The 26,360-nt window shown below is 39.6% G+C and overlaps 1 long non-coding RNA gene and 1 other non-coding gene across 4 annotated transcripts; one reads left to right on the forward strand and one right to left on the reverse strand.

The window, feature by feature from the left end:
* Window positions 1-4,374: 4,374 nt before the first annotated feature.
* On the reverse strand, window positions 4,375-23,246 carry LOC101749696. Of its 3 annotated transcripts, XR_005859553.2 has the most exons (5): window positions 22,516-23,246; window positions 13,918-14,588; window positions 13,624-13,661; window positions 6,827-6,930; window positions 4,375-5,363 (listed from the first exon to the last, which is right to left on the reverse strand). It is a non-coding gene; the product is annotated as an uncharacterized LOC101749696 (transcript). The 3 variants fall into 3 exon arrangements; XR_005859551.2 differs by lacking the exon at window positions 22,516-23,246 and having other exon boundaries at window positions 14,541-14,722; XR_005859552.2 differs by lacking the exon at window positions 22,516-23,246 and having other exon boundaries at window positions 4,377-5,363; window positions 13,918-14,722.
* On the forward strand, window positions 5,184-25,798 carry LOC121113215. Its single transcript, XR_005859554.2, has 3 exons — window positions 5,184-5,270; window positions 22,744-22,948; window positions 25,601-25,798. It is a non-coding gene; the product is annotated as an uncharacterized LOC121113215 (long non-coding RNA).
* Window positions 25,799-26,360: the final 562 nt, after the last annotated feature.

Raw genomic sequence — 26,360 nt, forward strand, 5'->3', positions numbered from 1 at the left:
GTGGTTATGACAGATAGTAAGTATCTGCTGATTGACAAGTCATTATCCTCTGTCAGCCCTCAATAACCTGGGTTATCAAAATTATAGGTGTGGAACAGGAATAAACGATAACTTATCTACATATTATAGCCAAAAGTGATGTGTTTGAAGGCTTTATCCTCAGTTGAAAAGCACTAGAGAAGTCCTACTTCCTGCAGGGAGCGTCTATGGAAGGAAAGCACATGGGGATCCAGTCCTCACTCACTAATTTTGCTTTTTAATTTTAACTGTGGACTGCACTAATTTTTAATAGCTAACATAATTTCCTTGGTTTTGTTTGAGATGATGAATTAGATGTGACCAGTCCCTACTCATTGCATGGGCTAATGTTTCTGGTTTTGGCCCTTAATAAAATTATTCAATAATAATGTAATTGCTCATGGAGCCACCATCTGCTACGTACTTCCTGTATTAAACAAAGATCTTCTTTGGCTTAATATACAGGAAAGAGCCAGGCTATGAGTTACAAGAGGTGTCTTTCAAAAGAAAATTACATTTACCTTTTAAAGCTAATATGGCCTGAATTCCAAACTAAATTAGAACTATCCTAAAGTAGCTCCTGTTCTAAGCCAAGACCTGCCCCTGACCACAGCTGACCTACAAAGGCACAAGCAGGGTTCCTGTTTCTCCCTCAGCCACTGCAGCATTCTGCTTGCTAGCTGAGGCTAAGGTCTGCTGAAAACTGTGATGCCCTGGTTGTATTGGTGGCAGCATTAACCAAAGCACTTGAATTAAACTTGCCTAGATGTACCTTCATCCAGTGTTAGTACATCTTATGTGTACAATACAGGAGTACTCTCGTAGACATAATCAACTCACAGTCCATGAAGAAAAATTTTGGACAGATCTTGTCATGTAAATCCCAGATTTGCAAAAGCAGTTTTCTGCCATTGAAATTCTCTCAAAATAATGACCTCTACCTGATCTTCACTCACACGCTCTGGAACAAAGCAAAGTTGAAAGAAAATGTATTTTGTCTATGGATAAGAGGGAGAATGGTCTGTTTCCTACCAATTTGTATGCCTTTTTCCTATACAATTTTCAAAGGATAACTTATCTCATAAGTTTTAGCTTTTTGATAGTCTTTCACCAATGCTTGTAAATAGTTTTTACAAAGTCTTGATTACTATGGTTTTATTTTAATAGATTTTTTTTAATTATCTCCCACTATTTTTTTTATTTATTCCAAAGAAATTAAGAGATTTTTCCAATTAATAGAAAGACATTAAGTCTGGGAACAATTACTATAATTTCATATATCTAGTTCAGTGGTGAAAGACTTGCCTCTAAGATTTGCTGTAGTTCCCGTTTGGTATTTGAGGCATTTCAATCATCAACACTTTCACAATTTTAAGAAGAAAAGCAGACTGGATGAAAAAAACACACAAAAAAAACATTAGCCTCCACAGTATGGAGGAGCAGCCATCTATTTTGTATGCATGACATTCTCTTGCAATTCTATACCATCAGATGTGTATTGTTTCCTTAAAAATTTTCAGTATTGTCTTATCCTGGCAGGTAGTGCCATAGGGAACGTGGCTCTAATGGCTTACCGAGGAAAAAGCGTAAGAAGAAACTAGGAAATTTATCACTTTCCTGCACTTCTGGTTACCATTTTCTATTGTACATTCTTCTTCACTCATTAAATAATGTTTGAATTAAAGCAAAATCTTGTATTTGGTATTCCTTTCAATCATGTTCCTTTTCACTTCCTACTTCCCTAACTAACCTTCTCACTGACAAGAGTCAGCAACATGTTGTGTTGCTAGGGCAGGTCTGTGAAACTCTGACCTGCTCTTTTTCCCCAAAGTTAGCCCAGTGTTGATACCACAGTCCATTGCCTGTTATTTTAAAATGTCATTCACAATACCAACATTCTGAATATTTATATTCTGAATATTTTCTTATGTTTATTTAATTGCTTGAAATGATAATTTGCCTTTTGTTTCTGTCATGCTTGCTTAGTTGAACTTCTGCTAAAAGATGCATCTGATTTTGAGCAGAAAAATCAGCCAGTGAACTGAAACAAGTAACTGTGTTAAGTTCTCTGACAACAGAATCTGGTCTTTGCTTAAAGAAGTTCATCTGCTGAATCTCTAGCTGAGCAAATACATAGATACAACCAAGAAACCCTTATGTTCTGTAACAAATGTACCATAATTGTATGTATAATTTGAGTCATCCTGCTGAGTTGTTACTGTTGGAGGCTCTTATGGAAGGTAAAATTTATCCAGCGTTGATCTGTAGCGTTAAAGCAGTCCCAGTGTTTACAGAGGAAATTATCTTTCACAAAGCCCAGATGAGTTCCCTCGATTTAAATAAATTCATGTGAGACTGCACAGACCTATGGATTAATATTCCATTCTAGGACTGGATGAGGATGCTGCTGTTTCATTTACAAGTGTGTTTATATTGATTACTGTGTGATGACTGTTAGATTTAGTGTGAAAACTGATAATTGATTATTTCCAGACATCCAAATGAGAACCATTCAGTAAATGCTAAACAAACAGTAGAAAAGAGGAGCTCAAAGTTCTTAAGTCAGGGGCAGACATATAATAATCATACAGTATCAGATCATACAATATCATTGAATCAGGCCTGTTTCCACTAAAAAATTACTTGCTTGTCTAAACATTTTCTATGATTCTATTCATAGGTGGATGGTTAGACTGGATGACCTCAGAGGTCTTTTCCAACCTTGGTGATTCTATGATTTTCTTATCTCAATGAAGTAGTAATACAGCTTCTGTGATGTAACAGACTGACAACTGATGACAGCTTAACAATCATAGTCTTTCCACCATCTTTGCCTACTATTTTGCCAGTCTTGACTGGCCATGCTTGAGAGAAATCTACTGTCTCAAAGAAAGAGGTGCATAACAGCCACTATGTCAAGCCCTTTTGTACTGTTAAAATCCTTGAAGTCCATACTGATCTGTCACCTACCCCATAGGCACATGTAACTACTTTTCTCTCAGTAGTCATGTGCAAAGCAGCTATGTCCTTATGTCAACAAATAGCACCATGTTGTAGTCCTGGCAAAAATTTTCAGTCCAGGCTCTCCCCTGCCTGTCCCACTTCTTGTGGTCAAGTTAGTTACATTAGTTGCATTTCATCAGTAAGAAAACAGGTGCAAGACCTTCATGCGGTTTTGCTAATACTCGTTGTTTAGAGGGCTCAGTGTGGAAAGTCTTGTTTTATAGCTCCATTTTGTCTTATACAATGTAAGGAGTTAGATGCAAGTTTCCAAGAAACCAGCAAAATTCTGCAGTCACCAGGGACCCTTGTGCTAAGAGGTGGCAGTCACAATCCTTCCTATTGGAGGCAGTTAACTTTCCAAAAGTATATGCATTGAGGTCTATTTTAGGAAAAAAAAAAAAAGAAAAAAAAAAAGACTATCTGCAAGGAGGGGATTGAGTTCGTAGAACACAAAATCATCTTCAAGCCTCTGACTAAATTAATTTTGAAGTGTTTATGCAAGTAAACAACTCCAACAAAACCAACTGAGAAAGCATTATCTCTTACTGCCCCAAAACCGTATGACTAAAGACATCCTGCTGGGCACATTGGGGACCTGTGGGTAATCTTGTGGATAACTTAAGCAAAATGAAGAGGTGGAAGAGGGCCTTCAGCCTCCAAAAAGAATTTCTTAATCAATGCCTCTAAATTCCTCAGTGAAAACCCTTGACTTCTCCTCATGTGACACAATTTACAGTCAAGAATCTTTACTGGTTAGTTCTATCTCCTATGTTGCCATATCTGCTTGCTTTTGAGGCCCACTCAAACCAGTCTGATGGCTTCCATGACTCCAGTTCTTGGCAGCCCAAACCTCCAACGTGATCTAGGGAGCTGGCCTACCTTATGCAGCACTGTTTCTGTGGAAAGGCGACATGGAAGTCATGTAATGCAATGTCAGCATCTCTTTGAATTTAGACCTTCCCTCTACAAGGAAGAATAACTTGGAAAATAATTTATAACATAGTGATTATTAACAAAGTAGGAAGAGAAAACAAATGTTTTCAGCAATAAGCTGTCTGAATATCATAGAATCACAGAATGAATCATAGAATGGCCTGGGTTGGAAAGTTCCTCAGATATCATCTAGTTTCAACCTCCCTGCCATGGGCAGGGTCACCAGCCACTATACCAGGCTGCCCAGAGCCACAGCCAGCCTGGCCTTGAATGCCTCCAGGGATGGGGCATCCACAACCTCTCTGGGAAACCTGTTCCAGTGCATCACCACCCCCTGGGTGAAAAAATCCCTCCTAATATCTAAGCTAAATCTTCCCTGTCTTAGTTTTAAACCATTCCCCCTTGTCCTATCACTATCAACCCATGTAAACAGTCATTCCCCCTCTTATTTATACACTCCCTTCAATATTATCTTATATACTTGTAAATTGACATAGGGAAGTATCATCTGAATCCTTTTGTGAATGAAACAAGCATTTCTATTTTTCTATATATGACACAGAAAAAAAACTCTGCACAAAACAAAGCTTTAGAATTATTTACATTTAACATGTTTTTTCAAAGAATCCAGGTTATTAACATTCATTATTTTTTGCAACCTTGAGAAGTAAAGTAAGAAAGAGATTTAAAAGATACACACATAGGAGATTACTAGCTCTTAAGCAACCCTTAGCAAATCTGTTTTTTCCTTATCAGGCCCACCTTTTATACAGATGAGAACACTAATGCTTCCTTCCTTTGAAATTCAGTAATTAGGATCCTATTCCTAAAGAAAGATGACTTTCTGAAAGGTTACTGTCACAAGAAATCCACAGTTATTACAATAATAAAAATGCCTTGATTTACAGAGAAGCAGTAGGCAGCAAATCTGTTTAATGGCACTGAATTTATAATCCTACATTTAGCAGTTATGTGTAGAACATATATATGTTTTATACATAAAATCAGCACAAGTACTCTGTAACTCTATTCTTTAAACAGTTTGGATGGGAATTCGGAAGAAGGCTGGTGTAGTGGAATTCCAAGGTCACAGCCTGAACCAATGGGTGGGCTACGTGAGTATGTGGGTGCCTGGAGCGGGAGGTGGGGGGTGCGGTCTGGAGCCACCCCTTCTGTCTCTGCAATGCTTCCTGTGCAATCTGAGTCTGCGCGGGTCCCCCTTTGCCCCCACCCTTCTCTCTGGCGGCGCGATGGTACGAACGGGGGAGGGTCACATTCCTCAGTTTGTCCCTTTCTCCAAACTGTTACCGGGAGGGGTGAGTTAATTCCTTTCTGATATCTTTTCCTATTGTGCCTATTTCTCAAATAAAGGCTCTGTCACTGCCTTTGCTTGTTCTACAGCTGGAAACCTGTAAAATATCATAGAAGTATCACAGTTACATTCTGGAGGAAGGAACAGATCACTGGAATAAACGCATTGTCATTATACCTTGAGGAGCACACAGTAGCAAAATATGAAGCTAGGCATAAGTTTTCTGCCACTGCTTGTTATCTGACTCACCTAGGAATAGTTTGGTACAAACCAATTATAATACAAAACATATGTTTATATGCAGCTTTGTATATAAGTTATCAGGCACCACTAGAAGTGATTCAGAAGAAAGTTCCTTTGGTGAGTGTTATTTGTCATCTCATTTGCAAACAGCATGCCTCATGAATAAGTAATGAAGTATTGCAAAGTTATTTTGAGCATTTATTTGGTGAATTATTTCAACTATATGCACATGCATAAGTCATTGCAGGAATACAAATACAGCACTATGGTTACTAAATCCAAGAGGAAAGCATACCAAGCAAATATAAATAAATAAATAAAGACTAACTGTTTAAATATTTGAATAAATATTTTTTACCTTTCATGTTTTCTAGCCACTAATATTCTTTCCACTTGCATTTGCTGGCAGGAATGTCTCCGTTCCTTGTATGATATCAACATTTACTATTAGATGACCCAATCTTTCCACTGTAGGTGAATCCCTGGCATTTTAGGTGAACGCATAGCAAGTGAAATCTCTGGTGTGCTACAGAGTGATTTCACCATGTAATGGGGAAAAACACGAGTCTAATAAAGTCAAGGGAGAAATACTGGTTGTTTTCAGAGAGATTCAAACAGCAGATGACTTCAGCAAATGCTGTCAAAACACCTGCAGTGAGGGTTCGTATGAACTGAGCTGAACTTAAATGCTTATTCATTCTTCATATGCATTTCAGTACCACTTCTGAATCCCTTTGAACTGTACTCTGCCTACTTGAGGTTGCTGCTACAAGCATATTCCTAGTTTCTTGCATGATAAAGTGCTGTAGAATCATAGGTAGTTGAAACATGGTAATTGTATGGCAAAAAAAAAAAAAAAAATTATGGTATCTCATTGCATTACAAAGATATGTGCCAAATTGTTTCACTTATTACAGTGTACATTTTAATGAAAAAGAAAATCCACAAACATGGAAAGTGTGGAAGATCTGGAGTAGACACTTCAGTGGTTAGGATATTTAGAAGAAAAAAGGTATTGCAAGGAACCAGATCTTTTGAGAATAAATTTAACAAGTAGTTCTTGCTATAGGGAAAATTTATTTAAAAAATGTCTGTTGCTGAGTTGGTAAAAGGAATCTTCAGTCTGGCAAGCCACAAGGTCAATCTAAAGGCTAAACATTTCAACCTTGTGTACAATGAACATGAACATGTGACTCATTGCTGCATTTCTTATCTGCGGTCTAAGCTGAAGCAATAGAATTGGACAGAAAAGTTCTATTAGTTTCCCCAGAAGGAATATAGTGAATCCAAGATTAAATATGTCATCAGATTACTCACATTTTCATGCATATTTGAAAGAGCCTTTGGTTTCGGAAGTGATATTCTGGAGACCATCAGCAGTATCACATACAGCCAATTCATTTTTTCCACAAATTCTTAAACTTGTCAGAAACAAACAAACAAACAATTCATCATCAGTATCCATAACCTTATTTTCATATTATAGTAATTCTAGATGTACCCAAACATCACTTACAATGAAGACCAAAGTCGCATCTCTCTTTTTCCACAGCATATTCTATTGGAAAGATACTGTTCCTTGGTAGTGACTATAAAAACCATAGAATTGGTGTTTTTCTAAGAAAGCCTAGCCCTTAGGCAGTGTATCATAATAAAGAAAGTATAACTAAAATGGGTGTATATTAGCCAGCCATTGATAGGTTAAATGAATGTCAAGTCAGGCCATGCCTGGGTCTACACAGATGCCCAGTGAATGCAAGAAAGTGAGCAGAGGAAGGAAGAAAAGATCCTTGCTTCTGGCTTTCCATTCTTTCACAGACCTAGCTTCAGGGTTATATGTGGCAGAAAATACCCAAAGAGGGGCAAAAGAGCAGAATGAATTCAAGTGGGCATAGCATAATAATAATAATAATATCCAAAGTGAACTGCAGCCAGTAAAGAGATTGGGCTGTTAGAAGGAAAACCCAGAGTAAATGCCAGTAAATATGAAACAATACTTGAGACTCTTCACAAATATTAGTTTCTGCAGTTCAGTGCATTGGTCTGTAAAAAGCCTTGTTAAGTCTCTCTTTTGTTGTTACCAGTATCACATTTTAAAAGACATCAGAGCCATGCTGATCTTCCTTATCTTGATATTTTTTCCTTTTATTTCAAGCAAATAAACCTCTCACTATAGTCACTGTAGTATTTATTTGTACTGCTAGCATCTTTAACTTTTTTCTTCAATCTATACATCTAAACAGGATATCTATCTCACTTTATTTTGCTGTTTAATTACATATAAGTAACATTTTCCTTTCCTAACTTTCCCTCACTTCTAATTTACTTCCTTCCAAGTCAGAGGTATACTTAACAGTTTCACTTCACTGAATTTCACTAGCAGTTGTTATATACAATAAGGTTGTGTTCTTTTTCTCCAGATTACATGGCAGGCTTAGTGCTTTGGCACTAAAAAAGGGTGGCCGAGAAAGGGAAGGAGTAGCAGGGTGTGTGAGACTATCACAGAGCAACTCAAACTTTTCAAGGCAGGGATAAAGCGTAATTCACTGGAAGTTATCTGCAAACACTGCATGAGCTCTAACCTAAGAGGAAATTCAGTACCATTTTTACAATGGGCCTGTCCAGGTGGCTCTTCAGTGCCACCCCTTTGCTTCCTACACACTTCCACATCAAATGCCATTTTGTCAGACTTCTCTGCTTCCATCTTTCACACAGCAACAAAATGCAACAGAGTATTGATGGGAAGGTTTAACCTCTACTGCCATACCACCACCACCATCTGCCTCTGATATTGTGAGCCAACATAGAAAAAAATAGGAGGCATTGCTATCGGAGCAGCCCTCATACAGTTACTGTCAGAATGTAACTCACCATTTACATCAAACCCTCCGAGCCACGACCCTCCTTGAAGAGGTGCTGGAAGGGAAAGCTGCAGTGTCACTGGGCACATCACACTGATGGCAGCTGCAGCGGGTGGAAGAAGCCCGGCAGCTCAGGAGTTGCTTTTAGGGGGAAGAAATTTAGACAAGGAGTTTTGACAAGCCTAGCAAACCTGAGCTGACTCAGTCCCTGATCTTTTATTCTTCTCACTGCCTTATGCAGATGTAAGTATTAGAAATACAAGCAATAGCTAAACAAGGCTCCCAGTACCATTCCTCTTAAATTAGAGTTTGTTTTTCATTACCTACATTTAGATTATATTGCCACAACAGTGAAGCGAGATAATGTTAAAGCTTATCTGGTGTAAGAATTCTGATGGATTTAGTGCACAGAAGCCACTTGCAGGGCATTGAAAGTCAGGTCAGGTAATGCCTACAGTTTTCCACAGCTAAAGCAAAATGCAGTCACAGCAGCAGACACAGAGCTGAGAAGCTGCCACTCATGACAAGGGTTATTGAAATGCAACCCTTATCAGGGCAAGCATAGGTCTGGCCTCATACTTTCTACTAATTGGAGAGGGACTGCATATTTCTCCCTTCTCCCTGCATCATTAATTTTCTTGGGGCAGGATCTCTAACAGAAAAAGTGAAATGATAAATCAATAGTTATAATAGATTAGTAGATGATGCACTGGCATGAATCTGTACTGAATATGTTTTCTCCTCAGCTCTTCAGAGAGTTAGTAAAAAAAAACAAACCCTGGAAACCTGTCCTCAAGGACAAGGGAGCAGAGCAGAGCTGGCAGATCTTTAAATAAGCTTTCTTTAGATCAGAAGAGCTCTCCATCCTCAGGTGTAGGAAGTCAGGAAAGGAAGACTGACCCAGGACTTGCTGATCAAACTGGAGAGCAGGAAGAGAATGCACGTGTAGCTGAAGCAGGAATAGGTAACCTGGGAGGAATATAAGGATGCTGCTAGGTGGTGTCAGGAATGCTATGGGGTCAGGAATGCCAAGGCCAAGCTGGAATTGGGCTTGGCTAGGGGTGCAAAGAAGGATAAGAAAGTTTTCTATAGGTATATCCATTGGAAAAGGAAAGTCCAGTAGGGCATACCCTCCCTTGTGAGCAACACTGGCAGGCTGGTAACAACGGACAAGGAGAAGATTGAGGTACTGTACAGTTTTTTGCCTCAGTCTTCACTGCCAGCTGCTCTACAAACAGCCCTCAAGTGAATGGTTTAGAAGGTGAGAACTGGGGAACAATGCCTCTCCTGCTCTAAGTAAAGATTAGGTTTGCAGCTGCCTGAGAAACCTGAACATCCATAAGTCTATGGGTCCTGATGAAATGCATTTCAGAGTTCTGAAAGAATTGGCTGATAAAGTCACCAAGCCGCTCTCAATGATATTTGAAGAGTCATGGTGGTCAGTTGCAGTCCCTGGTGACTGGAAAAAAGTCAGTGTCACACCCATTTTTAAGAAGAGCAAAAAGGACACCAGGGCACTACTGACCTGTCAGTCTCACCTCTGTACCATGAAAGATCACAGAGCAGATCCTCCTGGAAGCTGTGCTAAAGCACATGGAACAGAGGGAGATGACATGGGATAACCAGCATAGCTTCACCAAGGGCAGGTCCTGCCTCAGTGGACCCGAGGAGCCGCTGATTTTATCAATCTGGACTTCAGTAAAGGCCTTTGACATGGTTCCCCACAACCTCCTTCTCTCCAAATTGGAAAAATATAGATTTGATGGGTGAATTGGATGAGGAATGGGTTGCAAGATTGTACCCAGAGTGTGGCAGTCAATGACTCAATGTCCAGATGGAGATCGGTGATGAGTAGTAATCCTCATAGGTTAGTACTGGGATCAGAGCTCTTTAGTATCTTCATCAATTAGATCAACAGTGAGATTGAGCAAGTTTGCAGACAACACCAAGCTATGGGGTGCAGTCAATATCCCAGAGAGACAAGATGCCATCTAGAGGGTACTAGAAAGACTCCAGCCATGGGCCCAGGTGAACCTCAGGAGGTTCAACAAATCCAAGTGCAAGGTCTTGCACCTGGGTCATGGCAACCCCCACTCAGTTCAAGCTGGGGGATGTAAGCATGGAGCACAGCCCTGCTGAGAAGGATGGCAAGCTGGATATGAGCCAGCAGCGTGCCCTTGCAGCCCACAAAACCAACCATACCCTGGGCTGCCCTTCTGCTCTGTGCTGGGGAGACCTCATCTGTACTCACATCTGCACTGTGACCAGATGTGGAGTCCTCAGTACAGGAGAGATGTGAACGTGTAGGAGTGCATCCAGAGGAGGGCTAGAAAAATGATCTCAGGGACAGAACACCTTCTCTGTGAGGACAGGCTGAGAGAGCTGGGGCTGTTCAGCCTGGAGAAGGTTCTGGGGAGACCTTTCAGTATTGAAAGGGAATCTATAAGAAGGAAGGGGACAGACTCTTTAGCAGAGTCTGTTGAGGCAGGACAAGGGGAAATCGTCTCAAAGTAAAAGAGGGGATATTTAGATTGGACATAAGAATTTTTTTTTTTTTTTTTTTTTGTTTTGTTTTTTACAATAGGGGTTGTGAGGCACTGGAACAGGCTGCCCAGGGATGTGGTGGGTGTCCCGTTCTTGGAGACCATCGAGGTCAGGCGGGGTAGGACTGTGAGCACCTGATATACCTGTGAGGTGCCCCTGTCCATTGCAGGGGAGTTGGACTAGATGGCCTTTAAGAGGCCCTCCCAACTCAAACAATTCTGTGATTCTACTAAAGGGAGGGAAGCAGTTTTTAGATTATTCCCACTCTCAGCTTTCTGCTCACCTTTCCAATGGAAAAGCTGCAGAAGTGGAAACCTCACTTCCACCAAGGTGGTAGTACTGTGCTAACATTTTCTCCCACCATGCAGCAAGGCTCATCTATCACAGATTATAATCAAGCTGATTCAGCTCTTGACAGCATGATGATCACTTTGGAGAAATGATTAACTGAAATGATGTGTTGGGGTATCTCACTCAGTTCAGGAGCACTGAGAAGAGGGGTCTAAGGCAAAAAACAGAAGAAATGTGATATTGATTACTCTGCTGTCATTAGTGAGCACCTACTGTTAGGCCGAGCTGGTGGCCTAAAATCATCAACACTGGGAAGCAGTGGAGGAGAAAAAAATGATGCCATAGTCTAGAGTGAGGTTAGCTCACATTGAAAACAAAATCTTTTATTTTAATGTATATGTTGTTCAGAACTGTGAAGTATATTTGCAACCTTTCTGGGCTCAAAATAAGAATTCAAAATTTATTCCATAAATGTTAAAAAGCCACAAAATCAAGTAAAAAAACAAACAAACATCCCTCCCTGACTGGTGACTTTTTACTATACTCCTTAACTTTTCAGATACAGAAATGTGGATCTGTCAGTTCCTCTGGAGACATTTCTTGACCTGCTTTATCTTGCTGCATGCTGAAATACTTTCATCTGTTCTGCAGCACAAGATACAATCCTGCAAATGCCACAGTCACAAGAGATAGCATGTGAAAAAGCTAATTCTGTCTAGAGCTTAATGCTTGCAATTTTATAACCTATCTCATATGATATATCGTAAATGATGGGCCTGGGAACGAGGAGGAAAGAAAAGCAAGGAGAAGATTCCCCTTGCTAAGTTAATGGTAAGGAGGGGTTTAAATTCCAACCCACAGCCCTGACTTTTCTTCACCACGTCCCTTCCCCCATCAATACTGGAAAGTGTTTACAGATAACTTAGTTCCACCATCTGGATATAGAGTGTGTTATGCAACATCCAGATTTCACAATTTCTTTTTTTTCTTACTCCATTTCTGCAGAATTGCCATTATGACTGAGGAATGGCAAATAAATGGCCCAGTCCTATCAGGATAGAAAAGAATTTTGCTTATTTAATTTGTAGAAATGGAACTGAAACATATTGGGGTCACGGATGAGGTGAGGTGAGGCATGCAGCATCTAAAGGAGTCTATCAAATACATCTTTGAACAACTGCTAGACAGAAACAGCACAAGAGATGCAGAAAGTCAAGGTACTTCTGTCTAAAACATTATTTCATTCAGGCATCCTTCTTCAGTTCTCTATTAAGTAGACAGGACAGTCCCTTGAAAAAAGATAAAGACTTAAGAAAGCATTTCAGTGTGAAAAAACTACAAATATAAATTTTTCAGACACATATACTACATCATTCAGCATAAGATTTACCCTGATATTTCCTCCTGGTAAATCCTTCAAACTGAGAACTGCAATCTAACTGTGAAGTGACAAATACCAAATTGCATCAGGTGTGTACTGTGTACTAAAATTACATTTTAATAAACACATACAGTATAATAAGTATAATGGTATGTGAACGTGTATGCAAGTATCATTATTATGTTTTTTTTCTCCCTCATCAGAACAGAGGGGCTGTCAGTATGCCCTGTGCTAAGAAGTAGCGAGAGCTGCTCTCAGGATGAGCTGTCAGTATGCAGTGTGTTCCTGGGCATTTACTCTTGAGAAAATGCTTAGCTGATGTGTCACAGCATTTGGAAGGACAAATATGCCCAAAATAAAGCTGTAGATCCCAAATTTCTAAATGTGGGAGAAGCCTGAATCAGGATTTGGATTCCCATTTTGCAGCTGGTGCCCATTTAAATGCAGAGGAAGAAAACAAAATACTTTCCCTCCATGCAGAGAGAATGGAGGAGCAGGGCAAGAAGGCATTGTTTCCTTAAATTTTAGCAGCTTTCAGATCTAAGCTGTACATCCACGAAAACAATGTAAATATTATCAGTCCAAAACCTGGAAAAATCTGTCAGGTTTTGGTATTCAATTCAGATTTGACATGCAGAACATAACTGAAAAGATTCTCAAATCTCAGCCAATTTTGTAGTTGAAACTGATCAGCAGGAGTGATCTGTGACTGTGCTTTGAAAGTGCCATACCCTTACATTTTATTTCTTTGGAAGCAGGTGAAACCTAGTGTTTCTACTTGAATGTTATTCATAGGGTCTGTGGGTTTGGGAATGCTAAGCTGTGGTTGCATAAGCTTTTGTGTGAACAAACCTGGCTTTTATCCCATTGGATACAAAATAGGATACATCACAATATGTAACAATATGTAACACAACATTTGTGAGAATTTTCTGTCACTCCAAATTAATAATTTCCTTAAAATAAGGTATTTATTAAAAAGAAAACATATTTGGAATAATATTTTGTAATGAGTAAAGCTGTATATGTAGTTTTACCTTGCTCTAGCAGAAATCTTGCATCTGATGTTTTCCCTCTGGAAAGGAGAAAAGAACACTAGTTAACAGCATTAAAAATGTCACATTCTGCTGACAGAAATACGTCCATACAACGTATTTATTCTATCTATTTAAATAAAGCATGCTGATTACCCTTAATTAGGAAAACAATGCTGGACGGTTTTCTGTAAATAGAATGACTTGGGTTGGAAGGGATCATCAGGGACCATCAGGTTCCAACCCCGCTGCCACAGTGTTTATACCAACCCCCAAAACCAACTGTGTTTATACCACCTAAAGCACTCGATGTGAACCTCTTCCTCGAGCTGAAGGGACATGGCAGGAACACAGCTGTATAACTATGGACACTTCCTGGCCCTGAGCTGCGTCACTTGGACTGTGAGCAGGATAGGAGGGCTTTGTTTTGTTCCTCCAGCACAGTGCCTGTGCAGAGCACAGTCTCTCTGAAATGCAGACTGTCTCCTACAGTATACATTTGCTTGACATTGCCCAGCACAGGGGGGCTATAATTCTCTGGGCTTTCTGGGTATTAGTAGATAATAGTTAACGTAATAAAGCAAAGTGAAACACTGACAGATTGTGTAGGCAAACCTCTTGGACAAGCGACATACCCAGCGCTATTCATCTACCCTGTCCAAAAGGCTTGATAGCTAAAGTAAATCTGAAATTTGTTATCTTTATATTTTCCTTATGTTCCTGAAATAACTTAAGCAAATGGTTTTCTAACTGTAACACACAAAGCTTGGTTTTTGCCTGTTTATTCATTGATTTGCCAAAGTTAGTTGCTTGTGGTGAGTCACTTTCAGTGACTAGCAAAATTAAATTAGCTTTTGCTCTGTGACAGTTCTGAGAAGTTGAAATAGAATCTGTGCTTACCTTTGATGTTATATACTTACTCTATTACAGCAATATCAACAGTGCAGACTGTCCCAGCAGAAACCAACCTGTAAAAAGCAGCAGCATGCAACAACAAAAAGCTAAGCAACCTTTCTTGATCCCAGCTGATATCAACAATATCCTAATGTGGCTAGCAGCTTCCAATAACCCTTCTTCACTGAAGTTTATTTCTCTCATTACTACACAGTACTTGCTTGATTAGCTTTTAAGGGGCAGTACTAGAAGCCATAGTTGATGTTATTCTGTTGTATCTAAATTAAGACACTTCTGATTCTTATAAATATTTTTCTTGCATTCCTGTTATGCCTGAAGCTGGAAGGACTTCTCTCTGATCAAGAAAAATAGCAGCAGCATGGCGACTGAAATGTCTGAATGACTGCTGGTAGAACAAACATTATTACAACAAAGGCATTGAGCTCTGTCTCCAAAGAACTCAAATAAGCTGAAAAAGATCCGGTTTGTGTAATCTGGTCATTCTACTAGGGAAAAAAAGCAACATGGTTGATAGTAGAGCTGTATGAAAAGTGAATATATTACTGAGAATAAAATGTATCTGTCAGTATCTGTAAGAAACCTGTAAGAACAAAGATTGTTTTTAAATCACAGAAAAAAAGTAATAACAAATAAACAGAATACTTGCCTTCCAGGGTATTAAAAAAAAAAAAAAAAAAAAAAAAAAAGGTTTTCTATTCTCAGGAGGATTAATAATTGACATGTAGCAGCTCTTGTGGTTGAACAGTCACTAAGCAGATGGATAGATATTATTCCCTCTCATATATTTACTAACGGAAAGTTCTTAGAACGGGCATTGACATAGTATGAATTACTTTATGCTCTTGAGATTTTTAGTTCCATAAATATTTTTGGCAGCCTGGCTGAGGGCATCTGGCCTTTATTTCATACTTTTAAAGCATACTTTTTACATTTCCCACAGAGCAACACACTGAAATCACAAACCACAACTGTTGCCTCTTCTCTGAGAACATGGCTTATCTTGCTGAAGAAATATGTTATATAAAATTTTCTTGCCTGTATAGTGTATATGATATAGTGATTATGCTATATATGATAGTATAATTACACACCTATACTAAAGGTAGCAGTTCTGCAATTAATTTTTATTCAAGAGTAATAGGAAGAGTACAATTTACTGGTTTTAAGATAACATTTACAGTTACTTTGGGAACCTTAGATGACAAGATGACAGGACTGATCATTAACATGCTGTTTACAAACACAGACTACATCTGTGTTCTCTGAAAAGAACATAGGATCTGGGATCAGACTCAAGTAAGTTTCACATTTGCAGCTGAGAACAGATACCTCTACCTATAAAGAATAACTAATGGCATAGATACTTCCACGTATGGGAACTATTGAATCATGGCCTGAACCACTGATGGAGCACCTGGGGAAAGGACCTGGTCAGTTCTGAGAGCACAGGTGAAGGCAATTCACTTGTGTGACTGAAAGGGGTGGAGCCTGGCTGCACTTCTCTTAGACCTCATTTAAGGGCTGACTTCCACTAGGTAAGGGTATTATTCTGGATCTCAGGGAGTCCTGGTGAAGCTTTCTCCTGTGAACCTGAGATCTGGGTGAGCAATCTTCTTTTCCTTTATAGCACCTCTCTATTGTGCTAGCCATCACACCTTTGTTGTAACGCCTTTCCCATTTTATTGATCTGTCCAATTGCTACACTCCCCTGCTCCAGCTTTTCTTTTATGCCTGAGCTTAAAAAAAAAAAAAAAATCTTTGTTTTAACAGACTGTCCTGGAAGGCTTCCTGTTGCACACAGGTCAGTGTTCTTTTCCAGTTATTTCCTAGCACAAACTGTTACTTTTCAGCTGAAAAATCTATTCTAAAAGCATAGAGAAAACTGCTTCCTGATTTTAGATTGCTTTCATAGAAGCCTATGTTTTAAGGAGAGTTCCATAGATTTTGTCAAATTCAAAACCCTTCCTCACACGTATTGTTGTATTGTTGACAAAAGTGGAAAAAAAAAAGGAAAAAAGTCAGAAGATGGAAATATTCTCAATTTCATTAACTAAAATGCATTCTGAGGACTTGGTTATTACTAAAATGAACATGGATCTTACCAAACATGTTTTTTTTAAATTGTGACTCTCAAAAAAAAAAATAAAATAAAGGAGTCTTCTAAAGGCTACCTCAAATACTCCAACAGAAAAATGAATCATGTAACCCTCTAGCAATAGAGGTCTTAAAACTATGGGCAGCAGCCTGTACTTTAACTCCAAATCTCATGTGCATAAACAAAAACCCCTAGCTTTTGGTCTGTAATCTTGTTGTAGAGGTAGAGATTTTACCTGGACAATTGCCCATGTTCTTTTTTTTTTCTTTTTTCCTTCAGACAAGATGCTAGTTTCAGCAATATGTCTTTGAAGCACAATTTCTTACCCAGTGGATCACGCTCATCTCCCTTCTCTGCCTCATTTTCACTTCCTCCCATAGGAGGAGAAACACTAATATGGATTTTGAGCTATAAGTAATTGGCATGCAAATATATTCAGGACTTTACTAAAATCACATATGCAGTGTGTTCTTCTATTAAGATAAATGCATTTTCTACACTTACGTTGCTCAGGGCAGTGAATTGCTGGGTTAATATAGGATGACTGTCCTGCAGATGGGAATCTTTAAGTTTATTGCCTCAGTGGAAAAGGCCTGTGTTATGCTGTGAATAATTTATATGTTTAAAAATATCAGAATATAGATTAAGGCAAGATTTTTCTCCCCCCTCCCCTCCATTTTGGAAAGTGATTCCTTTGGTAAGGAGCTATTAGTTTGGTACCAATTCTGTTGTTTTCTCCTCTTTCACTCTGCAGCTCAGAGTGCAGTTCTCAAAAGCATACACTGCTGGGGAAAGTTCATACCCTGGAAGTTCAGTGTTTCATGTTTAGCCAAAGCAAAGCCAAGCTATTAAAATAAAATGTCAAGATAATTTGCTTTTTAGTGATTTAACACAAATGGACACAGGGCTTCAGATAGGAACCAACTTCAAAGCTGGTAAGAAGTGTAATCTCAACACAAAGACCCTGCTGTCATATTACTACTTGCAGATACTTTTCAGGCATGTAGTAATCATGACTGGAAGACATTTGGGGATTTTTTTATAATTACTGATTTTAAACCGTAGGAAATAATAGTAAATCTGCGATCACAGGAGAGTCAGGTTGACCATCGCTAATTGATAATTATGTTGCAAAACTAGAAAAATGTGGGCAAACATATACTTGGTTTTCATTTGATGCAGTTTCCTACTTTCATTTTTTGTTCCATTGGCTGCAGTAAACTAGTACTTTATCTGCATTGTGCTTGGATGCTGCTGAGGTTAATTAGTACCTGACAGAGCCTGACAGTCAAATAATGCATCTTAATAGATTCAGGTTTTTAATTTTGTTCTTCCAAAATTCAATCAGGCCTTTAACTTACGTCAATTCAAATAACTTTGTTTTGCTTCCAGTTCTGGATCTAGTTTACTTTCAAAATTTTTCTTCTTTTTCTACTGAAGATGGAAAAAGGGATGTAGGATAAAAACAAAACAGAAAATCAGACAACTGCAAACCAAGATACTTTCAATTTTCACCTCACCTCCATGTTTCTTGTGCTTTTAATAAGCTGTTTTTTTTCCTGGCATTACATAACTACATATTGGTCTGTGGCTGCAATGACAAAACTTGATTTCTTTGAACGGTCATACTCCTTACTTCTGGCAATATATGCAGTGCAGGTAGCAGATTCTCAGAGTAGTGGCTGGATGGGAAACTTCTTCACTCCTATTTTTTTGTAATTCTTTAGAAAATGAATATTAAAGATGCTAGTGAAACTTCTTTTATGCAGCCCCAAGTCAATCCGTAGCTGTGATTTGGGAAGAAAAATGTGTTACTCTGATTTTTTTCTCATATAGGGCATTGTTTGTGAGCTAATGATGGATTTAGTAATCTGCTGTGTTACCTTTCCCACATTTAAAATTCTTGCAAGTTTATAATCCCTTTCATTTCCTGCCTCCTAATGAATGGATTTTATATAACTGTTCATTAGTGTAATTATTGTTGATTTTTATTTTTCACTTCATTATTTCCCCAAAAAAGTTATGCCACTGTTACCGTCTTAGCAAAACAGAGCAAATTAATCGCAGCATCTAGAAAACCTGTAGGTTAAAGACGAACCTCCTTAGTTTAGAGTTCTTGCTAATGTTCACTTAGAAACAGAGCTCATGATGCCTGAGGTTACCTTTTAGTGGCATCTAGAGATATCAAAGTCTTGCATCCTCACAAGAAGTCTCTTTGAGAAGAATGACAGCTCATGAGAGCCCTAATTTGCTACAGAAACAGAATTGAGACCAGGAGAGCTTTGCTGTGATGCTAACAGACTTCAGGATCTACCTGCCTAAATGAGAGAGAGAGTAGCAGTTCTGGAGTGAATAGCTCTAATGTTAATGACCTCAGTTACTCATCACCACTTAATTGATAGCCTTAGAACTAGCTCCTCTTAGAGTAGCTGGAGCATCAAGCAAACACTGTAAAGAGCCCCACAATTTCCTCAGAGGCTTATAAACATTTTTCCTACTTAGAATCATAGAATTGCTAAGGTTGGAAAAGACCCACAGGATCATCCAGTCCAACCATTTGCCCTTCACCAATGGTTCTCGCTAAACCATGTCCCTCAACACAACATCCAAATGCTCTTTGAACACCACCAGGGTCGGTGACTCCACCACCTCTCTGGGCAGCCCATTCCAGTGCCTGACTACCCTTTCAGAGAAGTAGTATTTCCTAACATCCAGCCTGAATCTTCCCTGGCGCAGCTTGAAGCCATTCCCTCTAGTCCTATCACTAGTCACCCGAGAGAAGAGGCTGACCCCCAGCTCACTACAGCCTCCCTTCAGGTAGTTACAGAGAGCAATAAGGTCTCCCCTGAGCCGCCTCTTCTCTAGACTGAACAATCCCAGCTCCTTCAGCTGCTCCTCATAAGGCCTGTGCTCCAGACCCCTCGCCAGCTTTGTTGCCCTCCTCTGGACATGCTCCAGGGCCTTGATGTCTTTCTTACAGTGAGGGGCCCAAAACTGGACCCAGTACTCAAGGTGTGGCCTCACCAGTGCTGAGTATGGGGGGATAATTACTTCCCTGTTCCTGCTGGCAACGCTATTTCTGATACAAGCCAGCATGCCATTGGCCTTCTTGGCCACCTGGGCACACTGCTGGCTCATGTTCAGTCTAGTGTCAATCAACACCCCCAGGTCCATTTCCCCTACACAGTCTTCCAGCCACTCTGCCCCAAGCCTGTAGTGTTGCCTAGGGTTATTGTGGCCAAAGTGCAGGACCTGGCATTTGATTGTACTGAGGGTGCACTCAATGCCCTCATCCAGGTCATCAGTAAAGATATTAAACAGGACAGGCCCCAGCACCGACCCCTGGGGAATACCACTCATGACCAGTTGCCAGCTGGATTTAACTCCATTCACTACCACTCTCTGGGCCTGGCCCTCCAGCCATTTCCTTACCCAGCCAAGAGTGTATCTGTCCAAGCCAACTTGTTTCAATTTACGCATAGTCATGAAGACACTAGCACTGATTTCTAAAAAAAACTTCTGTGCAACTTCAGAAGAGCAAAAAGAATGGTAAGGCTGGAATAAAACATATGCTTGAAAGCTTGAATATGAATTGCTGAGAGACCAATAAGGCTAGGATATACAATGATTGCTTTCTATCAAGAGATTTTTAAACTACTGTGTAATATTTTCAATGGAATCTGAAGTTCTAGCATTATCCTCTAGCAGAGATGCTCTCTATTAGCAGCTGAAGCTCTACTAAAAGTCATGGCTGTTTACTCTGTTAATAAAGACCAGTCCCAAATACTATATATTTTACTGTTGTACTATTTCTCATCTCTAGCAGAGGATTTAAGATTTATGAATTGGATCCATTTATGTATCTCCAGTGAGGTGATTACAATAGAAAGCAGCAACAGCGTTCTGTTTTCTGCTCTTTTTTTTTCCTTTCTAAAATTTGTTTTTCTCTATTAATTTCAACTTTCACTAACTTATTCTCTTGCTATTTATTCTGTGTCACTTACACTCTGCTCTGTGTATTTATTGTTTCTTGAATATCATACTGTCTCTGATCCCATGGCAAACTATCTTTCTAATCAGTTCATCATTTGGATCATTCCATAGCCTCAAAATGATCAGACTTAGTTGAGGAGGAAGAATGGAAAGAAAGGGAAGAGTCATCTAATGTCTGTACTACACAGCCAAAAGTGTTTGAAGTGAAGCTAACACTGACTAGGATTAAATATATATTTAAAAATTGAGTGCATCCTTACCTAAAATATACACGGGTCCTCTGTTAATCAGGATTTTTGTTAATTGGAATGGTTCATTTCAATGAACTATCATGTATTACAAGGATATGGTCAACCCTGCCCATTCTTGCTGATCATTGAGTAAAACATTTCTTTTCAACTTCAAAGCCTGGTATCTGATAGAAGACTATCAGAAAGGCAAGAGACAGAAGAACACTGCCTGTGTGAAGTTTTTAGCAGCAACACCCAGAGAGCTTAGTGAGTAGGAGGTGGGGAAGGGCAGAGGCTAAGAACAGCTTTCCATAGCTGTTAATGGGTCATTAATGTCAGCAGAAATCAATGGGAGTTACTCTAAACGTGGGGTAAGCCTCAGGGCGGCAATATGAAAATGTGTCAGTCCCAAATGATTTTTCTCTGTATGATGCTTGTACTTAATGGGTTGAATGTAATTAACAATACCTGGGTAACTTCTACAGTATTTCTTTTCTATGCAGGAGTGCCTGGATCACAGGGTCTTTCTGATGTTAGTAATCACTGTACGAATTTTATTTTGCTCCATGCTGAAAGCCCTCTACTCAAGCAAGGTCACTTTTGCCTGAGCAAAAGCCTCACATTTCAGTGTACTACAGATAATTCTTCATGATCCAGAGACTGAAAGGTATTTAGATGCTTGCAGATGGAAACTGTCACAGAAGACATTAAATCCCCTAACTCCCACTGATTCACAGATGCATTTTGTAATACCTGTAGACCAAGGAACCCAAATCGCACTTGTGAGTTGAGATGTCTACCTTCAGAATTAAATAGCTATTAGACATTTCAGACATTCTGTTTCCTCACTTCCAAGCTGTTGAAATTCTGCTGATTTGTATCTGTAAGTTGTCCCCCCCCTACCTCTTGCTATTTGACATTCAGCAGACGTTGCATGTGCTGACCAGCTCCAGGTGCATTCACACACTAGATTCCCCAAAAGTCTGTTGGATTAGTCATTCTCAGACTACACATCATTCAGACAAAAGCGAAACAATGTGTAATTTCCACAATAGCACACAGCTGATGAAAATGAGTCCCTTTAACAGTTCAGTGCCTTCCCCTGCAGAACTGGAGTAGGGCTGTGGAGTTGTGCTGCTCACCACTCAAGTGAATCTACAAATACTGTGCCAGACAGGGATGCCATCAGGTGAGGTTGGGAAAGTGGCTGTCCTTGGAGGTTCATTCCTTAGAACACTTCCATCATCTCAGTACCCTGCACGGGGATCTTTAAGGCTTTGCCCTCAATACCTGTGGAATTTGGCTATCACCCATGGGAGCTGGCAAGGAAGTTAGCCATCACTGCTAGGCCCACTAGGGATGGTAAGTCAGAGCGCGCTGCCACTACGCTCATAGCTCAGCCTGTTAATAAAGTAAGCTGAAATCAATGTGCCAGGCCATGAGCAGCAAACATAATGTGGTTGTTGGAAGAGCAATAACCTCTGGGAAAGCAAAAGGACAGGCAGCTGGAGATGATAACCTCTCAAATTGCTTTAGCATGCATTTGGAAGGACTATAAATCTGAATCCCTAAATACAGATTCTCTGCCATGAAGAGGAACTGCAAGTGCATAATGGAGTTCTTCCTGTATTGCAGACTGCTAAAGGCAGATGGATCACTTACTCTTTGCAGAGAGCAGTCACACCTTTAGACTCCAGGCTCAACGAAGTGCACCTAAAAAGAAACTAATAACGGTCATCGTTAGGATGACTGAATGAGATGACAATTTGTAGGTCATAATGTTCTCCACGGGCAGCTTTTTAGTGTCACGTGTCATAGGCTGGGCACATATTTTCTGCAAGACAACTGACCTGTAGCTCTGCCTTTTCTCATATTCTCTGTGTTGCACAGAAACAACTGAAATCTCCTCCATAGTCCAGGGAATGGCTTTATGTTCTTCTGGCCAAATAGGGCGGAGGTCTGACTCCTGTCTGGATGAAGAATTCTGCTCAGCAAACATTTCTGGATCTGCATGCATTAGCTGATGGATGGAGCTATCCAGCAACATTTTGACCTCTCAACATTTGAATCATTTTGTTCTCTGCATGTGATGCAGGTACAGATAGGTTTACCTACACGTATAAAAATGCGTCGCGGCGCTCTGCAATGATGCTCCTTAAAGAAGTTTAACATCTCTTACCAAGATGCAGTGGTCCCCCGAAAGCAGAGTGCAATGATTTATTAAACTGTTGTTCCTACTGTCACAACCCTACAGTAACAGGGTGAACATAAATTAGTGCAGTTCAAGAAACAGATGTATACCATAACTGCACATAGGTGAGTGAAATTATAGTGAATAATCTTAAAGTACTACTGCTTATTTCTTTCTATTACTTCTCAGTACCAGTGGTACTGATACTAATATTCTGAATTATTCTCCCTGTAAATCACTGTAAAGATCTCCAAGAACTTCAATTTCCTTTGGGATATAGCCTTAAGAGGCTGTTTTTTTAAAGTGTTCCACACCATCTGACACAATATCAGAGGTCTACTCTATGACCAGTCCAAGAAGTCAGCAATATCAGTGTTTCAAAGCTTGCTTTGTGGTTGTGAAGTGTTAAAATAGTGTGGACTTGAAGAGTAACTCGAAAAAAACATACCCGTTCTAAAAAGAATAATAAAGGTATTAATATTCAAGCAACTGTTCTATTACTTTTCAGCTGCAGTGTACTTTTCATAGTTACATATGCAAGTATGCACAGCATAAAGATATGGTATGGTTTTGTATTTAATGAACTCTTCGAGTTCTGTGCTTAGAAACTTCAGGTTTATTTATGTTGTTTGCATTCCTTTTCACTTATTGTTAATTCTGGAGTCAGAAATTACTCATTTCTTTTGGGGTTTTACCATGGTTTTGTACATCATTTCTTAAAAGGCCACCACTACCTCCTGGTTTGTCTTTCCTTGTATCTAAACACTGACTTGTTCAATGAATCGCATGACAAGGCAATGGGAGTTCAAGGCAATGGGAGTTCAGGCTGAATGCAGGCTACTGGACAGGCAATTACAGTGTAATGCTTCACATAAAATACTATTTATTTGTTTTACTTTTTCCTGAGCAAAGATGAACCAGGCGATTTTCATTCCTCTGAGAGTGATTTTGATTATGATTTGAAGCACTCTTCTCAGACACAATAAAGTGCAATAAACAGTTCTGATCTGTTGCCTAGACTGGAGGAATTGCCTTTGTCTCCATTTTTATAGATTTTGATCACCTCCATATAACAAAGAGATACCGCCAAACATCCCTGATTCTGAAAGGGATAAAAATGGCCTTGTTGAGCTCAGAAGGGCAATGCTATACTCCAACAGATATTACATCTCCAAAGACTGAAGGGACAAACACGAATATAAAAGAAATGCACATTCACATATCCCAGCACTGGTAGGTGCAAGTGTCAGTTTGAGCCCATTCCAAATATCCATGTGCATGGACATTTATCGGGGGGATCAGGTGCAAGTCTGGACAGGTCTGTTCCTGTAAATTTAGAGAACATCTACTATCAAATTTGTCTCACTATATATCTCTTGTAGTTTCCACGACAGTTGCTGAAACAAATGACAAATATTGATTTCTACAAAGGGAAAGATTACAGTCTGAAATGTGACCTGTGTAAGGGAAGAGGAGGTAATTTGAAAAGGGGGTAATATGTTACCCCTAAAGAATGGCTTGCAAGTGCTCAGGGTCTGAGCTCCACTGGGAACTTGAGGAGCTGCCTGGAGTCCTTGTCTGGAGGAGGACCAGTGCACGGCAGGGCAGTTTGCAAAAGTTTTTCATAGATAATGATGAAGGCACCCTGAAAGAAGAACCTGGGAAATGGCCCATCTGAATATGTAATGCCTCCTGAATCGTGTAGGAGGAGGGAGGAGCCCCGTGCATAGGAAGCTGTGCACAGCAGCGGTTGGTTGGCAGCTTTCATTTTCTGGAGCATTGATTAGTGGCCATTCCACATGCAGAGGCTGTGTGCTGTGTAGAAGTCCTCAACAGCCCTCAACCTGCACAGAATCGGCAAAGTCCTCTGACAACATATGTCAGACAGTTCTTTCAGTTCTTCAGGCCTACAGAGTCTAAGAATATGCTCATTATTTCAACATGAAAGCTGCATTTTACACTCTTTTGGGAAGAAGGTTTTAAATTGTGCCATTTTCTGCCAGTGAAGCATTTACAGATGACTTGCAAAATAAGCTCACGGGCATCTTTTGGATCTGTCTACTGTGCTGTAAGAAACATGCCATAGCTGCTACATAAATTACTAAGTTATTTTCTTCTAACGTCAAAGGTTAGACGTTAATATCACAGTAAAGTTGTTAGAAAGCAATGAAAGACTGTTAAGGGAAAGACCTTGCTTCAACTTTATCACAGTTAGTTGAATATTCATAAACTTATAATTTGGGAGTAAAAAAATTGTTTTAGGTTCAAAGTTTGTAGATAGATAAAATGTGAGCACTGATGTAAATTCTGTGTAACAGTATATTCTTGCAAAGTATATTTCTTTCTGGGTCTTGCTTAGATTATAAAGATAGAAAGGACTTGAATCAGGACAGTATCTGAACACAAAAGAATAAGGTAAATCTTATTCAGGACAGTACTGTGCGCAGTGCTGCTGACCTCCTCTTCAGAATTCACACAGTTGGAGGAATATCAGACTTGTTTAAAAGTCAGGATTTTAAACCTTTTTGTTTGTTTGTTTGTTTATTTTTTCTTCAGGTGACGTTTCTGAGGCACCTTCATACTTTTCGAGGAGATCAGAAGAGATCAAAATGTACTCAGAAATGAACACTGATGATCCTCTGCAATTTCCTGGCGTTAGCAGCGGGGGCTGGAAGAGAAAGCATTACCAGTTGTGATACCTGAACTAACATTACAATAATCAGCAAAGCTGGCTCTACCTGTGCCTGAAGCTAGGAAATTTCTAGCTGTCTTAGTTTTCACTGGGAAGGTATTGTTTTCTTCAGACTGTCTGGTATGTGCTAAGTTTTAGTTCTAGGAGAAAAATGATGTTGATAACACACTGATGTTTATATTTGCTGTGAAGCAGCACTGTACAGTGCCAAGGCCATTCTCAGCAAAGGGCCCAAGGAGCTGGGAGGGAACAGAATTAGGAGAGCTGACCAAAACTGCCCAAAGGGATATTCCATGCCATATGATATCATGCAGAAGGAGTTTTGAAGTGGGTGGGATTCATTGGGCTCTCTTGCTGTTCAAGGGGCTAGCTGGGCATAGGTCAGGGTGCGATGAGAAACTGCTTATGCATCACTTGTTAAATATATATATTTGTCATAATTATTACCCTTTTTATTTTCTCTATCTTAGTAAATAGTTTTATCTCAATCCATGAGTTCCACTTTGTATTTTTTTTTATTCTTTCCCCCATCATGTTGGGAAGGTTGGTAGTGAGCAAATGACTATAGTGCTCAGCCACCTGCCAGGTTAAACCATACCACGAGCTTTTCAGATTTTACCTTTT

Source organism: Gallus gallus, chromosome 4 (genome assembly GCF_016699485.2).
Source record: "Gallus gallus isolate bGalGal1 chromosome 4, bGalGal1.mat.broiler.GRCg7b, whole genome shotgun sequence".
NCBI classification, from domain to species: Eukaryota; Metazoa; Chordata; class Aves; order Galliformes; family Phasianidae; genus Gallus; species Gallus gallus.